Consider the following 19,282-nt stretch of genomic DNA (forward strand, 5'->3'; position numbering starts at 1 on the left):
GGGTCACAAAGAGTTGGACACGACTGAGCGACTTCACTTAGATGATCTCAATAGCAGGACTACTGAACAGTCACTTCAGGTCACTCTTCCAAACACAACCCATCCTTGAGTCAATCTGTTTAAGATTTAAATTCCTATAGAAAGTATCTATCTGATTAGCCTGGCTTTTCGTGTGTGGGTGTGTGTGTGTTAGATTACAGTATCCCACTGTCTGGTGGCTCAGACAGTAAAGAATCTGCCTGCAATGTGGGAGACCTGGGTTCAATCCCTGGGTTGGTTGGGAAGATCACCTGGAGAAGGGAAAGGCTACCCACTCCAGTATTCCTGCCTGGAGAATTCCAGGGACAGAGGAGCCTGGCAGGCCACAGTCCGCGGTGTCTCAAAGGGTCAGACACAACTGAGGAACTGAGCACAAGTACAACAACAATAATTTATGTAAAATATTCCTCAGTTTCCAGGTTATAGGAACAATTTTAACACAAACATTCAACAGGGAGTCTTTCTCATTGCTTCCAAGACATCATCTCTTTCTGTTGCTCTAGGCATAGATGGCTTCACTCCATTCTGTCTTCTCTGGACCATGACAGAATGCCAGGATTTCTCACATTTCTTGCACTTGGAGAAGTAGAATATGTTTCTCAGTCATAGATATTTTCACCCATACATCTGCAGAAGCATGAGATTCTGATGAGCACACGAAGACACGCTAAGAAAGGGCATGCTTCAGGTAGAAGTTTCACCCAGAGCTGCTTGCAGTGGTGTTGGTTGTGGCGGGGCCGGGGGGTGGAGCGTGGTAGTTTTACCATAGGAGGGAAGGAATTAGAAAAGGCAGAAAGAGTGTCCATGGACTGTAAGGTCCCTATCAGCAGTTCTACAACAGAACTAAGAGGGCAGATTGTGTACCTTCCCAGGAGCTAGACCTGGAGAATTCCAGGACTAGAGGCAATGCAGAGCTGAAAGGAAATCCACACATTCAGGTAAGTGCTGGGGAATAGGAGGGACTCAGGAATCAGATATTCAGAGCAGAACTGGTGGGCAACAGGCCTGGACAGTATGACAAAATCTCACCCCAGCCAGCATCGTCTTAAACATTTCCTGCTATGGTAGGTCCCATACAGAATCTGGGTTAGCAGAGAAAGAGACAGACAGAGAGACAGAAAGAGAGAGAGAGAAGTGAGCTGTTTAGGAGATGGAAACGAAAAATAATCATAAGCCTTGCCAATGACAAGATGGAGAAAGCTGAAACAATTAATTCTACCCCTGGAGAGCAAGTGGACCCAAATCAAAGAGGGCAGGAATTATCTCTGAGAGTCTCTGGTTGTGCCCCTAGCGCACACTAACATACACAGACACACACACCACCACCACCACCATCAGCAGCCTCGGGTAAAACCAGGAGGTAGATGCTATTGTCTTCATTATCTCCCTGTCATTCTTCGAAAACTTAGAGTCCTTGACTTTCAAACTCTTCTCCCCCATGTCTGTTTACATTAGCACACTCATTCACAATGTGTCACGCTTTTGAATTTTAAGACATTATCTTTTATTTCAACTATGGAATAAAATACTTTTTTGCTAAGACGTAGTGGAAAGAGTGTTTTATTTGGTGTCAGAGGACTTGGGTTGGTAAATCTAGGCTGGATACTCATCATCAGCCTAGGCTCCATCACCACAGCATGAAGAGCGAGCTGAGGAACCACGTTCACTTATCTTTCTGTCTCTTTGGCCACTCCCCTCCTCATGCTCTAACCTTCATCATAAGCAGCTCTACCTTATAACTAAATCACATTTATCACACCCAGTCCAAGTGAAGACAGTGTGGCATAGAGGAAAGTACCTATTTGCCTCGTTCAAGCTCTAGCCCCACAAATGATGAACTGGAAAGCTTTAGACAGACTACCTCACTAAGGCTCTGGGTCACAATCTGTGAAATCCTTTCTTTCAAGAAGTCCATGAAATAGTGTCTAGAAAAAGAAATGCCTGCCATAGCACCCGATGGGGATTGCCATTGCTTCTCGCACAAAGCCTTCCCTGACTCACCTTTCTACCAGTCTCGCCTTTCTCTCCACCTTTGAATGAATTCTCTGTATCATTTAGATAGTCATCAAGTGCTCTGGATTGCTAAAATATTACCTTTCTTATAATACCTGTGTCAAAAATCTCCCCAATGTATTGTTTTTAAAACCTATTTGACTATGTGGGATCTGGTATGTTCTTTTTATAGGAAATGTCCTTTTAATTAAACTCTCCCATCAGCATGAAGTCCTTTGACTTAGCAGCACGAGTAAGATGTTCATAAAAGACCATTTTGAATAAGAGGTTTAAAACTATATGCTCTGCTAAAATACCTAAATGTGTGTTCCTTTTCCTTTTTAATTTAACCCAGAAAGGTCCTTTATGAACCTTGGATAAGCATGTATTTCCTTACTACCAGAGTTAGTCGCTTCTCTTCTCCTGCTGTTAATCCTATCGACAGCATCCGCAGCCAGGCAGACCTGTGTCCTACTTGCATACTTCAGCCTCTGTGCTTCAGTTGTGCTCAGCACTGGGATTTGTTAACCTAGGAAAAAATGCAGAAGTGAGTGGAAATAAGAGCCAGGCTTTGTTCAAAACCCTGACTACTCCTTCCCTTTTACATCTCCCCAGGCACCCTAGCCCTCTAAAGAGTTACTGAATTTGAGTCTCATTTCATCAGTTTCATCAGAAGTCCAGAAACAGCTGCTTCATTTGAGTAAAAAGGCAACAAGTGAGGAAGTTGAGAGCCCTAATACAGATTCAGCAAATTCAAGTCTGAGACACAATCTGGCTTTCGGATTGTGTCTTAGACTTGAGATGAGATGAAAGGGCAGGGTTGATGGCTTCCCTGGGTGGGAGGGAAATGAAGTCTGAAGGCTGTTTCTGCTGAATGTGCTTATTGTCAGGGGTCTGGAAACAGATCCCTAAAAACTGAACAAGATCAAAGGACGCATCAAAGAACTAGTCATCAAAGCGGAACTCCACACAGTCTGTGTTAGAAACTGTGTCCTTTCTCCAGGCCCAGGAAAACCTGTACAGGTGGAGGCAGTCTTCAATCCTGCTTATTGGTGTAAATCAATGATACCCAAAATGAGAGATGTGAAGAAAGATAAATGCCCAGGAAAATCATGGTCTCTTGAGACTTTTATGGCCTTTTGAAACTCTTAAAAAATCTCTGCCTCCTTCCTTCCTTTCCTAGGAAGGCTCTCGCTAGCACCAAAAATAGGTTTATAATTCTTATAGGTTTGCAAAAGGTAGCACATTGAATGCCAGCACGACATTGCACCAGGCACAGTTAGATTCGATCTCTGTCCTGTGGGCTCACATTCCCACTGAGATATAAGTGGGATAAAAGGAAAAAAGGCTCTCCGGAGCAAGAATGTGCATACTTATTTACACATTTTCTCACTTTCTCCACCAAGGCAGGAGAGTGGTGAGTTCTGCATGCTAAAGAGACCCTGGCCTCTAGGAGGTCCTCCAAGAATTGGAAGAAGAGAAGTTACCTTTTGTTTTAGCTACTTCTGAGTGCTAGATGAAAATGGAGGGGGTTTCCCTGGTCACAGATGATAGACAGGCAATGCCAGAGGCTACATCTATCTATGATGAAGGACAAACCCATGTTCAGCAGACAAACGTCCCATCGAATTTTCTTGAGAGCAGAATGTGTGCTATGACAGATCAGGTTGGATACAGACTCATAACAGACTTGATATTGCAATCAAAGTTCATGACTTTCTCCACATGATCTCCAAGCCCAAGATCAAGTGTTAAAGAACAGTGGATGAACTGTTTCCCCCTAAAAGATCTTGGTGAGACAATAATTGATGATTCAAGGTTATGAAGGCAGATGTGTTTTCCAGTAAGGACAGAAAAATAGGAGTTTGTGTTGTCCAATGTCTAATGTTTGGATGTTGCCAAACACTGATGCCTTTGCCAGACAAATCTTGTCTTAACCTCAAAGGCATTTGAAATGAGATGCTTCCCTACAGTATGCCTTCATGTTTTTCACAGAACAAAACCAAATATTGCAGAATTTGTAGGAACCAGAAACCATATAGTTTACATTTTCAAGTGAAAACTGTTCCTTCAAACGAGGTCTTTCCAAGAGGATTGGATCCTTACGTCCTTCAGTATTTGGGGTATGGCTACAAGTCGCTCTCTCTTTCTTATGGTCTCTGACTCTCTTCCAGGAAGTAACAACTGAATGCAAAATTAGGATGAGATCTTGCAGGGAGGGCAGTCACAACAGGAAGACTGTTCAAGGAGTAGTCCCCCCAGGAGATAAATCCACACACTTCAGTGACAACAGTGGAAAATGTTCTCAGCAGACCTGCTACCCAGAAGCCACTGGGGGTGGCGGGGGGCGGGGGGGGAATGTCACTGCCTGTCAGACATAGCTTTTACTTTGGTTTCTTAGGAAAATAGTACATGACCTTTCTGTTTCCCACTGAGAGTGAATTAGTCTTGCCTGTCTTCAAGCAGAGAGAGCTGGGAGCACTCAGCTACAGCCTATTAAACTGGGTTGCCTTTAAAGTTGGTTAATGATGAGAAAAAAAGTCTGTGTTTCCATCTATCTATGTATCCAAGCTCAGATATAGGAGGAAAAATTTGGTGCACAAAAATGCCCTTCATTTGACAAATTTAAATATGTCACTGACTTGATATCTAAAAAAACTCTTCAAGTCGCTGAGATAAAAATTAAAATTCAAGCTGAAAGTGATAAAAAATCTATACTTTCTGATAGTTCAAATGTATTGCACACTTACTCATACACCCACAAAACAAAATGACTTTCTTGGAGGTCGAACTGTACACAGCCTAGTTTGGCAAAGGAAAAAGCACACCTTTCCTCCCACGCTGTATCATTATCATTGGTGTTTAGCATTTACACAGCGCTGCACTTTTTTAACTGTTCCTTATAAGCATTCCTATCAGCTGGTCCTGGGCAGTAACCTTCTTTTAGATGTCAGGTCCGAGAAAACCAGTTTGCACATGAGACACAGAGCAGCCAAGTTTTGAGTAGAATCTCAAATCAAGAAACAATATTTGAATTTATTTCTTTGAAACGAGAACTGAAAATAAGGTAGATAACCATCATACTCCCAAACCCACTGTTAATCAGTCAGGTCGTTTCTTTTAGAAAAACCTTCAGGCCAAATCCATAGCAATTTTATTACTCAATTCCTTACATCTTTGTCTTTATTCACTATTACTAACAGCTGTAGGTGCTTCTAAGATGAATTTCCTGTTATGAAATAACATTAATATAAAAAGCCTACATACTTGGAATTATCCTTCCATCAGTCTTACAAAGACTGGTTTTATTTCTTTCATTATTCAAAGGCCATATTTGTATCTTAATTGTCCAACTCAACTGACCTAGTTATTGTTGACATATTTTTAACCAGTACTTAATTAGATAAGTAAGAGTTGGTAACTGCATATGTCCCTGTCACAGTTTTAAAAGATCAGAGGCACAATTTCAATGTTCAATAATTTAAAATTAGCCTTTAATGGAAGGTAGAAGTGGTAAAGAAAAAGAGAAGCAAGCTCGAAATGATGTCATGATTTGTCATCTGTAAAGCTCAGTACAAGTGTTTGTTGTTGATGATGGTGAAGGGAGTAAAGAGGAGAGAGAGGAAGACACAGTTGTCATTTCCACGGGAAAGTATTAAGCAGCATTCTGGTCCTTGGTTTCAATGACATAGACAATCAGCCTTGACTCATCTCAAACTGGTTTTGAAAATATTAGAGGTACAACTTGGTTGGTGGCCTGATCTGAGAGTCTAAGCTTCTGACTGAAGATAAGTCGACCACATAACGTAGGTATCTTGTTGGAGTGACAGAATCTCACTCATTTATCTCGTCTGTGATCTTGGAACTTCCCGAATGGCAGAAAGACTCAGAAAGTCACAAAATCTAGCTGGAAATAGCCTGGGACTAACTTGTTCTTTTCTGAAGCAGAGGACACTGAAAACAGCTGCTTTCTTTTCAGAATCAGAACATCCAATAACCCGCAATGATTTTAGCCAGGTACAAAATGTGAACATTTTGAACTCAGATTGTAATCCATTAAAGATTTCCTATCTGAAATTCTGCAGCAACAATGAAAACAAGCACTAACTCATGTACTTTGGGCCTATAGAAAATCAGACAATCAGCTGCAAATAGCTAACTCTGGTTATTTTCTTTGTGCTATTCCCATGACTATCTCTACAGACAGCCTATAAATATCATGCCAAAAGCATCTCCATTCCATTCAAATGCCCTCTCTTCTGAAACGATACCCATTCCCATCATTACCTCCAAGTATTTATTTTCTTAACATATATTACTGTCTCCCCACCTACACACCTCCCCCACTTTATCCTTAATCCTAGTAATCTATCTCAAGTCAATGACCTGAGTAACTAGACCCCCGTCTTATCAACCAGCCACTGCTGAGACCTGAGTAGTAAGGCTCTGCCATGTGGTGAAAGGGCCACAGACTGTGGAGTCAGACTGCCTGGGTCCAAAGCTCAGCTTTGCCAGTTTCTTGCTACTTGATGTGCCTCAACTTCCTCCTCTGTAAAATGGGCATGAGAAAATTGCTGTCATGAAGATTGAATGGATACATGTAAAGTGTGTGGAATAGTACCTAGAATACTGTAAGTATTATATATACAAGTCTAAGATACTTTTTTCCATTAAGGGCAAATATGGAGACTTCCCTGGTGATCCAGTGGGTAATAAACCACCTTCCAGTGCAGGGGACGTGGGTTTGACCCCTGGTCAGGGAATTAAGATCTCACATCCCTGAAGACAACTAAGCCCAAGTGGAACAACTACTGAGTCTGCATGCTGCAACTAGAGAGAAGCCAGCATGCCACAACTAAGATGCCACGCAGTCAAATTAAAAAATATTTTTTAAAAAGGCTAATCTCACATAGTCTTTAAAAAAAAAAAGTGGGGGCAAATGTTGAACAACCTTGTCAATATCCTGTTTCTGAAAAATACTCTGCCTCTCTCTGGACAATCAAGCAGCTCTCTGAACACCTTTTGGCCCCTGACACTCCCTGGCCCTCCTTACACACGACAGATGGGACCACAGTTGCCAAGCTCTCTAGTGCAAGCATTCCCTGGACTTTGATCATCCAGCTGTTATTCACACATCTCCTAACCAATCCCTCTAGCACCACTCCTCACAAAGTTCTCTAGAATGGTTAGAGATTCAAGTAAAATTGTGTTGGGCAATGAAGGAATAAGATTTCTCATGTTAGTAAGAGAACTAAAGCAAGGCTACTTCTCTGCGTTCTGTCTGAATTCTCCAGGGAGTAAAAACGCTAGAATTCCAACAGGTCTTTGTGAAGAAGATCATTCCTTTCAGCATCATTCATCATATGGCTCTGCATAAACATTTTACTGTCTCCTTCTTGGCAGAAATATCCATTCAGTTCTTCCCTTTCCAAACCCCTGCTGCTTACTCAGAGGCTGGATCTCAACTCTCCCTCTTAAAGCTTTTTTACACTTTCTGAAAAGTCCTAAATAGGCCCACTTCTCCCCAACATTTCCTGCAGGTAGAAATTTAAAGGCATGCAGAAGGAAGGAGCAGCAGAGGCCAGTGGAGAGGTGACCTCAGGGGAGCTGGATTCTCATTTCTCCTTACATTTTTGACCAGCCTGTTTCTGAGGATGCAAACATCACATTTGCTCCTTGGGCTCTTTCCTTAGACAGAGCCAGAAGGAAAAAAATTACCAAGAATGGTAAACATGGCAAGTCCAGTTTGAAAACTGACTTTAGAATGACTTTTTCTTCCTAATGGCAAAGATTGTAGATACCAACATGCTGTATGTTAGTCACTCTCCACTTACAAAAAATTGAATGTGCTTGAGGGTTCAGTTGCTTTAGTAATGTCTGACTCTTTGTGACCCTAGGGACTGTAGCCCACTAGGCTCCTCTGCACATGGGATTCTCCAGGGAAAAATACTGGAGTGGGTGGCCATTCCCTTCTCCAGGGATCAAACCCATGTCTCCTGTTTGGCAGGTGGATTCCTTACCACTGAGCCACTGGGGAAGCCCTAAAAAATTGATTAACAAGCTGTAAAGCTACCTATCCTATAAAATATACTACATTCTACCATGCGAAGGAAATAGTAAATAAGTATTTTTGAAAATAAGATCTTAGTGTCCTCCAGGGTCCACAAAGCACTTCAGTATAATTTTTTAATGTTGTGACTTTATGGCAGTTATGTCTTTAAAAAATAATGTAAGCATTGATAAAGACTAAATGTCTGTGCCCACCGCCCCACCCCCACCTCCCCCCACAAATTCATACATTGAAATCTAATCACCAGTGTGAACATGTGTGTAGTTGGGATCTTTGGGAGATGATGAAGCCATGAGTTGAAACCCTCACAAATGGAATTGGTGCCCTTAAAAAGAGGCCCCAGAGTGTGTCTTTGCCCCTTCTGCCATGTGAGGACATAGCACCGAGAAACCAGGCCCTCTCCAGACATCAAATCTATCAGTGCCTTGATCTTGGACTCCCCAGTCTCCCCGAAGTGTCAGAAATAAATGTCTGTTGTTTTTCAGCCAGTTAGTCTATTTTTGTTATAACAGCCCAATCAGACTAAGACAAATATGTTCTGGATCTCAGGTTTCTAAAGTCTCAAAAGCCACTAAAGATTGAGAAATCCATTAAACAGCTCACTCTTGAAAATGTGGAAAGAATGTGTAAAATAAACTCTAATATAAGAGTTAATGCAGATAAGAAAAATGGCAACCAAAATAAAAGTATTTTTGAATTGGTTCTCTCAATCTTTTTATGACATTTCCATTTTATTTCAGATAGTGTCACTTTTGCACACTCACTCTATCCATAGTTTTTATGGGAAGGACATTCTTCCTGACTCACAATCAACTCAGGTGATTCTAGTAACAGTTTCCAGGCCCCTATCTCTTTGCCTAATTGGGTTGAACTGAAGCTGATAATCAGGTTCTCAGAGTATTTCCACCTCTGCTTTACCCTGTAACCTCTCTGAGATTGTTTCCACTTGTGAAATGGAGGTGGTGATTGGAAATGGAAACTTTTTGTAAATTCTAAGTAATGTTTGTATTCTAAGACAATGTATCATTGCAAGGAGCACTATACTTTCTGAAAAGGCTGCAAGGGCAAATACTCAACTAACTTTTTGTACTTAATTTTGATTTGAGGTTTCTCAGTCCCTGCGTGCGTGCCAATTCACTTTAGTCATGTCCGACTCTGTGCGACCCTATCGACCGTAGCCTGCCAGGCTCTGTCCATGGGATTCTCCAAGCAAGAATAGCAGAGTGGGTTGCTACGCCCTCCTCCAGGGGATCTTCCTGACTCAGGGATCGAACCTGTGTCTCTCATGTCTCCTGTATTGCCAGGTGGGTTCTTTTCCACTAGCACCACCTGGGGAGTTCTCAGTCCTTGATCCTCTAAATTATTTTAGTGAAAGATGCACCCCTCTCTTCTGCTTGAATCCTTATGAATAATGAAAGATTTTTACTGATCATTGGGGGAGAACAGCTATTCCCACACAAAGATTTTACAGAACTGCAAAGTTAGGCCAACTAAAACAGAGAGATTGCTAGGTTATTAACTGAATCAAGATACAGAACAGAAAGAAAGAGAGTAATTTCTTTCATCACAACCTCCATAATAAATCTCTTCTCTTCCAATCATTAGTTGACTCACCCATTTATTTCACAAATATTGATGGCAATCATGATGACAGTCACTTATTCTTGGCCCCAGATATCCAGCAGTGACAAAACCAAGGCTCTGCTCTCATGAAGAGCATTCTAGTTGTGGAAGCAGGTAGAAACAGACAGGAAATAAACATGCCAGGTGGTACTAAATCCTAGGAAGAAAAATCAAGCAGGCTTGGGGAGCACAGTAGGATGGAGGAAGGGGATGTTGGTTGTTATGCCTTTCTTGTTAGGTAAAATTGTAGCTGAGGCTTGAAGAAAGCAAGGCAGCAAATCACCAGATATGTAGGGGCAGCATATCCCAAACAGAGGAAACAGTATGAAATCCTGAAAGCTAGAGGGTGGTTGGCATGTTCAAGGAAGAGTAAAGAGGTCAGTATGCCCAGAGCAGTGGGGGCAAGGGGACAGGGATGGTCCTTGAGGTCAGGGAGATGGCAGAGGGACAGATGGTGTGGAATCTTGCAATCTATGGTAAGGATTTCGCACTCTATTCAGAGTGATAAGAGAAGATTTATAGGTTTTAGTGCAGTGGAATGAAATGATCTGATTTGTATTTGTAAGAGAGTCCTCTGTGGAATATAGATGGAGGCAGGGGAGAGGAACACAGGTAGAAGTAGAGAGAACAGTTGGGAGGCTGCTGCAACAGTCTAAATGAGAGATGATCATGGTTGAGATGAGCATGTTAGCCGTGGGGGTGGAGGAAATGAGACTTCTGATTTTATTGTGAAGATTCCATCTCTGGGGGTTGCTAATAGGTATACAGAAGTGAGAATGAGGGGTCAACTGAGAGAATGGTGACATGGTTGCCCAAGCAGAGGGAAGCCTACAGGCGGAATAAATGTGGTAGGAGGAAACAGAATCAAGATTTGTTCAGACATGGCAAGTCTGAGCTCCTGTTAGAAATTCAAGTGGAGGTGTTGAGGCTATGAAATATGCAGGGTTGTTTTCCCATCTGTAAAATGTTCAGGAGAGAGATTTAGGCTGGAGATAGGAATTTAGGAGTCATCAGGGCAAAGACTGGATGGGCAAGGTTGCCAGATTTAAAAAATAAAATTATAGGGCTAAAAAAAGTAGTGGTTGTCCAAAATTCAAATTTAACTGGGAATGCTGTATTTTATGTCAGCTCTGTGGGTCAGGCTGGCTGAGATCATATAGGAAGCTAGTGTGGACAGAGGAGAGAGAAGTGGCCCAAGGAGTAAGCCCTGAAGCACTGCAATGTAAAGAGATCAGAAAGGGGAGGGTGAGCCAGCAAAAGGTCTAGAAGGAAACCCAGTTTAAAAAAAAAAAATTGTTTTAGAAACCAGACATGGGTAGCCATTCCCTTCTCCAGGAGGCCTTCCTGACCCAGGGATCAGAACCCAGGTCTCCAGGATTGCAGTCAGATTCTTTACCATCTGAGCCACCAGGAATCCCCAAAGAAAAAGTTCTAAGAAGGAAAGAGTTGATCAACTGTGTCAGCTGCAACTAATTGCACAAGGGGAAGAATGTCTAATTGGAGTGGATTCAAGAAAAAAAATGGAGAAAAAGAGCAAGAACATAGGCAATAGTTCCCCCCCCCCCCAATGTAATGGGGAACATATAAGTAGGCAGTAGTTAAATGGTGATTTGGGGTCAAAGGAAGTGTTTATATAAGATGAAATCGTGACCAGCAGCCAGGACAGGTGACTGAATTGGCATCCTGTCCCCAGAGAGGTCATGCACTTGACATAGAGAAGTTGATACTCTCCTGTACATGAATGCAGAGCTTTGGCAGCCAGGTTGGTGTGGAAGAACCACTGTGGGTCCCAGACCAGGGATGTCTGAATGTGCACAGTGTAACACCAAATTTAATTTAAAGTACCATTGTCTCTGGGGCGGGAAGTACTTCTGCATGTAAATCCCTTGTCCTGGGTGTTTGGGGTTTGGGTGGACACTGTGTGGCTGAGCACCTAGGGTGCTACTATATCTGGCTGCTGGAAAACCAGAGAGATCTGAAACAATAGTTTATCATCTTTTCAGCAATCAGAGGTCTTGTTTCTGAATAGAAACAGGCATGATGGAGCTGAAATTACATAGATTTCTACTGCTCAGGTGCTTAGGTCTTTGAAGAGACAACACAAGATCTCAGGCTTGTCCTTGCAGTATCAGGTTCTGGAACAGAGGATGTGACCCAGAGGAAGGGGGAAGCTGGGGAAGACTCGAGGACCAGGAGACAACGGCGGGGCTGGCAGCCATTGCAGAGCAGCGGGGTGCCTCCACGACTCACAGGACAAGACATGAGAGGCACCAACGAGTCCAGTGACCTGGCTGACAGAGCGACCAGGCACCACACAGCTTCCCCCATATCCTCACAAGTGATGAATCTTATCAGTGCTGAGAAATACAATTCAAGGGTTTAGAGAAACAAAGTTCTCACATTTCTTTGCCTTTAAGAATGTGCATATTATCCTTATGGTACTTTCTTGGGAGTGGGAGCGTCTAAGCTACCACTTCTAAACTTATTTTCACATTGTGAAAGTCACTCAGTCATGTCTGACTGTTTGCGACCCCACGGATATACAGTCCATGGATTCCCCAGGTCAGAATACTGTAGTGGGTAGCCATTCCCTTCTTCAAGGGATCGTCCCAACCCAGGGACTGAACCCAGGTCTCCAGCATTGCAGGCAGATTCTTTAACAGCTGAGACACCAGGGAAGACCATTTTCATATTAACTCTATCAAAGTTATATAATTTCCTAAGTTTACTAGAAGTTTACGGTCCATCATTGTTGCTTTCAGTTTCTCCACAGAAATCTGGTAATAACACCCGTGTCTGCTTAATATTTGAGTCTATCCAGTTTTAGAAATAGCAATTAAGGTTTTCTTTAGCATATTTTACAGATTGTCTATTTATTGTATCACTAATTTTGAGCTTTGAAAAAAATGTCTTAGGTTTCCCTAAGGGAAAGGAGCCAGCTTCATGTTTTACACTTTTTCACATAATATTTCCCTTATTAAAATGACTGTATAATTTTACAACAATAATCATTTCTTCTCAAGGAGCAGTAGGTCAGCTGGGGCAGCTTTGCTTCCAGTTGCAGTGGCCAGGCTAGCTCTGTGTCAAGAGTCCCTCCTATTTCTCCTGGGAGCACTGGTTCTCCTCACATGGCAGAGGGTCAGAGAGACAGCCCAGATGTGTCAGATCCATGACATCCCATTGGCCAGAGCAAGTCACATGGCTGAGCCAAGACAAAGAGCTCCCGCCTTCCTGTGGGAGGGGCCCCTGGCTACCATCAGCAGGCATGGATCTAGGAGAGTGAAGGATGGAGGACATTAAGGCAGTCTACCCCAGGCCCAATTTAGAATTCCTGGAAACAGGGTGTTATTTATGTTCCTGGGAAGGTTCTGCAGATGAGGACTTTTTAAAAGAGAATGTGTTAACAGTCTGGTTGTTTTCAAAAAGTTAAACATAGTATTACCATGCTGCTGCTGCCAAGTCACTTCAGTCGTGTCCGACTCTGTGCAACCCCATAGATGGCAGTCCACCAGGCTCCCCTGTCCCCGGGATTCTCCAGGCAAGAACACTGGAGTGGGTTGCCATTTCCTTATGATCTAGCAATTTCACTCCTAGGTAAACATCCAAAAGAGTTGAAAGTAAACAGAAATAGACCCACAGATATAGAGAACAAATTTATGGTTACCAAAGGGGAAAGGGAAGGGAGGTATAAATTATGAATTTGGGATTGACATATACACATTATTATATATTTTATATATATATAATGGGTAGCCAATGAGGACCTACCATGTGATACAGGGGACTATACTCAATATTTTGTAATACTGAATAACCTATAAGGGAAAAGAATCTGAAAATATATATATATGTGTGAATATATATATGTAGTTCAATCATTCTGCTGTACATCTGAAACTGGTACAATGTTGTAAATCATCTATATTTCAATTTAAAAAAAGAATTAAAAGCAGAGCCTCAAATAGGTACTTTGTACACCAATGTTCACAGCAGCCTTTTCCATAACAGCCAAAGGTGGGAACAATACAGATGTCCATCAAGAAATAAACGGATAGACAAAATGTGCTCTATATATACTATGGAATGTTAGCCTTAAGAAAGAGGGATATTCTGGGGGGAAAAAAAGAATGAACAGCAATTTGTTTATATAGCTTATAATGAGCACTGATACTGTAAATTTTTAAAAGATGGGTTACTGCTACATGCATGTATGTTCATGGTAATGATCAAGTAAGGAGGAAGAAACTAATCTTAAGAGAAAGAATTTAAATGGCAGAAGTGTTGTCTGTGAGTAAGTGAGAAGTGAATAAGTGAGGGTGGGGAATGTGCAGAATCTAGTCCTTGTAGTGCAAGGACCGCCCTACAGAGGGGAAGGGACAGCTGACTCACTGCAGCAACAGCCAGAGTGGGTGTGTGGATACACATGCAGCTAAGTGATGAGTGTGGGTGGTGAGCGCATGTGAAATTTCTCTTCGGAGTGCTTGCAATCCCTCAGTGAAATGAGAAATCAGGTCTTGAGCAGAGAGTGAGGAGTAGAGAGGGACATTGGAGGCTGGCAGGGAAAAGGTTTGAGATGATCTTCTGGCAGGGGTGGAGGGAATTAACTAGGACAATGCTTCAGGATTGGTTGGCTACACAATCCACTCGAGGTTGCAGTAATAAGTTCAGAGTAGGATGATGGAGAAATAAGGGGACAAGGGAACAGAAGATACATCCCAGGGAATTAGGAGGGAAGTAAAGACTTGAGGGCGGTAATGATCAGTGCAAGGGTTTCCCAGTCGGCACTAGTGGTAAAGAATCCACCTGCCAATGCAACAGACTGTAAGTGATGGGTTCGATCCCTGGGTTGCAAAGATCCCCTGAGGAGGAAATGGCACCCCATTCTAGTATTCTTGCCAGGAGAATCCCATTGACAGAGGAGCCTGGTGGGCCACTGTCCATGGGATCTCAAAGAGTCGGACATGACTGAGCATCTGAGCACAGCAATGATCAATGCAAAGGGGATAAGGTCAAAGGATTTGAGGTGAGGTGGAAGAGCTATTGGAGTCCAAATACTGGAGGGAAAGAGCCTGACAAATTGGAGAGGGTGGTAGGATATAAAAAATGTTTGAAGCTGAGATATGAAGGGAATGCATTTCTATCAACATTCTCATTGTCTGGCATTATTTCTAAGGTTCAGTAAAAGTCAGTTTGATATTGCCTAAGAAGACTATGCAAATGTCAAGGAACATGGTTCAGAAAAATCTCCCCTTCCCATCCTCCTTCTTGTTCCATCTTCCCCTCTCTTTTCCTCCCTCCCTTCACCCACCCTCTTCGTAAATCTGAAATGGAATAAAACTGCTCAAATTTAAATTTAACTGCAACATACTAAAACCAATCCATGATGAAAGAGCATCTTTCCATTGCTCTGAAGATGTAGAGAAAACATAAAAAGAGCATGTTGCTGATAGAAGCTGAGAGGATAAACACAAGAAATAGTTGTCTCTGGCATCTAAGCAAGCCGGATGCTGCATGTTTTTAGATTTATGTGACTGATAAATAATACAAGATTCCCTGTAGAGGACAAATCCAAGTGAAAAACAACCAGTTGAGAAGAGAGGTATGTGGTTAGTAATCTCAACAAGAAAGGATGAGCTATTCTGAAATCCAAGATATCAAATGATGTATTTTCATTTGTAAAATTATACCCTTGGCAACTATCCAACTGCCTTTCTCTCGCGCTCTCTGTTTCTGTCTCTCTCAAGCCCTAGTGGATTTACATTTTTCTTCAAGTCAACTGACCCACTCCAGTACTCTTGCCTGGAAAATTCCATGGACGGGGAGCCTGGTACGCTACAGTCCATGAGGTCGCAAAGAGTCGGACACGACTGAGTGACTTCACTTTCACTCCCTAAAACGAGGTGCCGTCTATATTAGTAGCAATTAATCCTGGAATGTTCTTTTATTTAGAAAATTCTTTATTTTTTTAAACCTTTCTATTTTGCTTCTCATTCGAACATCTTAGCAAAATTCTTCTCTTCATCTGGCATTTCCAAGCAGTGAGATGGGGGGTGGGGCTGGCATTATTACGCTTTTCCTTGGGAGTCATCTGATTTCAAAAGTGAAAAAACAATCCATCCACTTTTTTACACTAAGAATTAAACAGTTGTACATTCATATTTAGCAGAAGAAATGCAAATGGTAAAATGAAAGTGTTATTCGCTCAGTCATGTCCAACTCTTTGTGACCCCATGGACTGTGGCCTGCCAGGCTTCTCTGTCCATGGAAGTCTCCAGGCAAGAATACGGGAATGGGTAACCATTGCTTTCCCCAAGGGATCTCCTAACCCAGAGATCAAACCTGGGTCTCCTGCACTGCAGGCAGATTCTTCACTGTCTGAGCCACCAGGGAAGGCCAGATGGTAAACCAATATATAAAAAGATGTTCAATATAACTGGAATACATTTATTTAACTCATATAGTGTGTATTATGTGTCAGGCACTGCTCTAAGTACTAGACACCATTCAAAAATAATTAATCTTAATAATACTATTTTTCAGATACTATGATTTTTCCCATTTTCAATGGGAACAATGAGACTGAGTCACAGAGAATCTTTGTAATTTGCTAAGGTCACATATCTCATAAGCAGCACAGCCAAGCAGGTGGGCTGTGAGCCCATGATTTTAGACACTGTACTAAGCAGCCTTGCCAAGGAAATGTAAGTTCCAAAAAGATACCATTTTCTATCTAACAGACTGGCAAAAAAATTTAAATATTGGTAACATCAAATGCTGTAATGATAAGTCGCTTCAGTCATGTTCAACTCTTTGCACCCCCATGGACTGTAGCCCACCAGGCTCCTCTGTCCATGGGATTCTCCAGGCAAGAATACTGGAGTGCATTAGTGGGCTGCCATTTCCTTCTCCAGGGGATCTTCCTGACCCAGGGATCGAACCCACATCTCTTAGGTTTCCTGCATTGGCAGGCAGGTTCTTTACCACTAGCACCACGTGGGAAGCCTGCTGGAAGGACATAGGCAAATGAATAATCAAGTATTGTTATGCCCTTTCAGAAGGCAACCTGGCCTTCTAAATTTGGTATTCTTGAAAATGTTCAGTACACAAAACCCTCTACATAGCATTCTACTTTGAGGATTGTGGCCTACAGAAATAAAAGCATCGTCTATAAGCTGTCCATGAAATTGCAGCACTATTTGTGGTGCTGGCAAGACTGGAAAGAGCACAGAAGTCCATCACAGGAGCTGTGGTTGAATAAATTATGTTACATGCGTACCACGAAATATGCAGCTATTAAAGAATATGTCTATTGTTTATATCTATTGATCCAGAGATAGTTTCATAATGTGTACAGTAAAATCTCACTTTGGGGAGTATTTTTCAATCTATGTCTATTGATCCAGAGAAAGTTTCAATAATGTGTACAGTACAATTCCACTTTGGGAGGTATTTTTCTGAGCATATTTAACAGTTACCTTAGGAAGTAGGATAGGACAGAGCAGACTGTTAATTTTTCCCATATTTATTTCTGAATTGCTTGACTTTTTGTATAAGTTTGTATTGCCTCCACGATTTAAAGCAAGTTAAAAATAAGTATAAACTCAAATGTCATAATCAGCCTAGAAAATGCATTTTAGATCTTCAGCTCCACGCAAAAAATTATATAAATAATACAGCTTTTCAGATCAAATGGGAAAGACTCAGATTTATATTTCTAGAGACCTCTTACATATACAGGCACTGTAATTTACAGTTTTCAGCAATTACAGAATAAACATTCATTTTCTTTATTGGGCATTCCTGGCAACAGAGAACAGAAGGGATAGTTTGCTCATTCTTTGCTGAACAGTATAACTTACTAGTGAAGGGTAATATTTTAAAATCAGTGTATGATCTACAATCTTCATTTCTAATCCTTCAGTTTTACCCTCAAGTAGAGAAAAAAACCCCACACTTAGGAGGGAAATGGAGGGGTTGATGGTATTGAAAGATTTAAAAATTCCTTTCTTTTTTGATAGAGAGGATTAGACAGACCTTTGTTGGGCTTCTCACCCCTCTTTCTATGCTCTGAGCTGTGCAGGGCTCACAGAGGTAAAGTGGAAATCTGAAATAGTGGCTGGAAATGGTGGAGGTGTGGGGAAAACAGAGAGGAGACTGCTACCATCACTTGATTTCTGGTTGTGGTAACCATAGGCCTTTCCTGGGTTGGTGAAATTTAAAGTGCTGCTGCCATCTTCAGGAGTTCGCCACTGTCATATTCGAGTAAAGTTACAAGTAAGCTGTAACCCTCTCCAGGAGTTCTGAATTACAGCTACAATGCAGACACCCCAGGTTACTGCTAAAATAAAGGTAATTTCTCCTAAAAACTTAAGATGATTACCTAGGGAGGCAGTTTTGGTGTATATATTTAAAGTTAAGAAGTGGGAAGTTTCTCCCTTTGAGAGGCAATATGGATCAAATTAAAATTTAGGGTCTAAAAAAAATTATACGATGTGAGTGAGAAGTAACCTAGGCTTGTGGCTCATGCTAAGTTGTGTTTGACTGCAACCCTATGAACTGTAGCCTGCCAGGCTCCTCTGTCCGTGGGATTTTCCAGGCAAGAATACTGGTTGTTGTTCAGTCGCTAAGTCGTGTCCAACTCTTCACGACCCCACGGACTGTAGCACGCCAGGCTCCCTGTCCTTCCTGTCTCCCGGCGTTTGATCAGATTCACGTGCCCAGAGTCAGCGTTCCTCTCTAATCACCTCATCCTCAGCCCTTTGGGTTGCCATTTCTTCCTTCAGGGGATCTTCCTGACGACCCAGGAATGGAACCTGTGTCTCCTTCATCGGCAGGCAGATCGTGTACCGCTGAGCCACCTGGGAAGCTCTGACTGAAAAGTAAGACAAGGCTTTAAAAATGGGAAGTGGGTTAAGTTTGGATGCACGACTGAGCGACTTCACTTTCACTCTTCACTTTCACGCACTGGAGAAGGAAATGGCAGCCCACTCCAGTGTTCTTGCCTAGAGAATCCCAGGGACGGGAGCCTGGTGGGCTGCCGTCTGTGGGGTCACACAGAGTCGGACACGACTGATGTGACTTAGCAGCAGCTGCAGCTCTGAAGCCAGTCAGGTCAGTCTCTGGGAGGACCACCTGCTCAATTTCCACAGCCAACATGAAGTTTAGGGAATATTTGTTTAAAAAAGGATTCTGTGGCTTTTCATTTTTACCTGATTTCTTGAGTGGTTTATTCATTAATTTGAAGCCTGTCTCTCTTCTCTGACTTCTTGAGTTATGGCTAATGGATAGGAAAGGCCAACTTGTCTAACAGCACTCTCAGAACGAATCTCCACTTCTTCCTTCCCAGAAATTATTTTACTTCACTGCATTGTAAATAAAAATTAACTAAGCCCTAAAGCGAAAAGAAAAAAAATCCGTTACATTATCTTTCCTCATGATGGTTAGAGGTGTCCACAATTGGCACAGGAAGTCCGTGAGAACATGAATATCCCTAGTGGCTCTCACTGGGGGCAGTGGTCCAATCTTCAGGTCATGATACCACAATATTCTCTGTAAATG

The 19,282-nt window shown here is 42.1% G+C and overlaps 1 long non-coding RNA gene across 1 annotated transcript in view; it reads right to left on the bottom strand.

Moving 5' to 3' along the window:
• Positions 1 to 570: 570 nt before the first annotated feature.
• Positions 571 to 19,282, bottom strand: part of LOC122443979 — a 45,172-nt gene continuing 26,460 nt past the window's right edge. Inside the window, exons 2-4 of the long non-coding RNA XR_006270167.1 lie at positions 2,432 to 2,560; positions 1,069 to 1,121; positions 571 to 666 (exon numbers count right to left, since the gene is read on the bottom strand). This is a non-coding gene — a long non-coding RNA (uncharacterized LOC122443979). The remainder of the gene's footprint in view (positions 667 to 1,068; positions 1,122 to 2,431; positions 2,561 to 19,282) is intronic.

Source organism: Cervus canadensis, chromosome 6, assembly GCF_019320065.1.
Source record: "Cervus canadensis isolate Bull #8, Minnesota chromosome 6, ASM1932006v1, whole genome shotgun sequence".
NCBI lineage: Eukaryota > Metazoa > Chordata > Mammalia > Artiodactyla > Cervidae > Cervus > Cervus canadensis.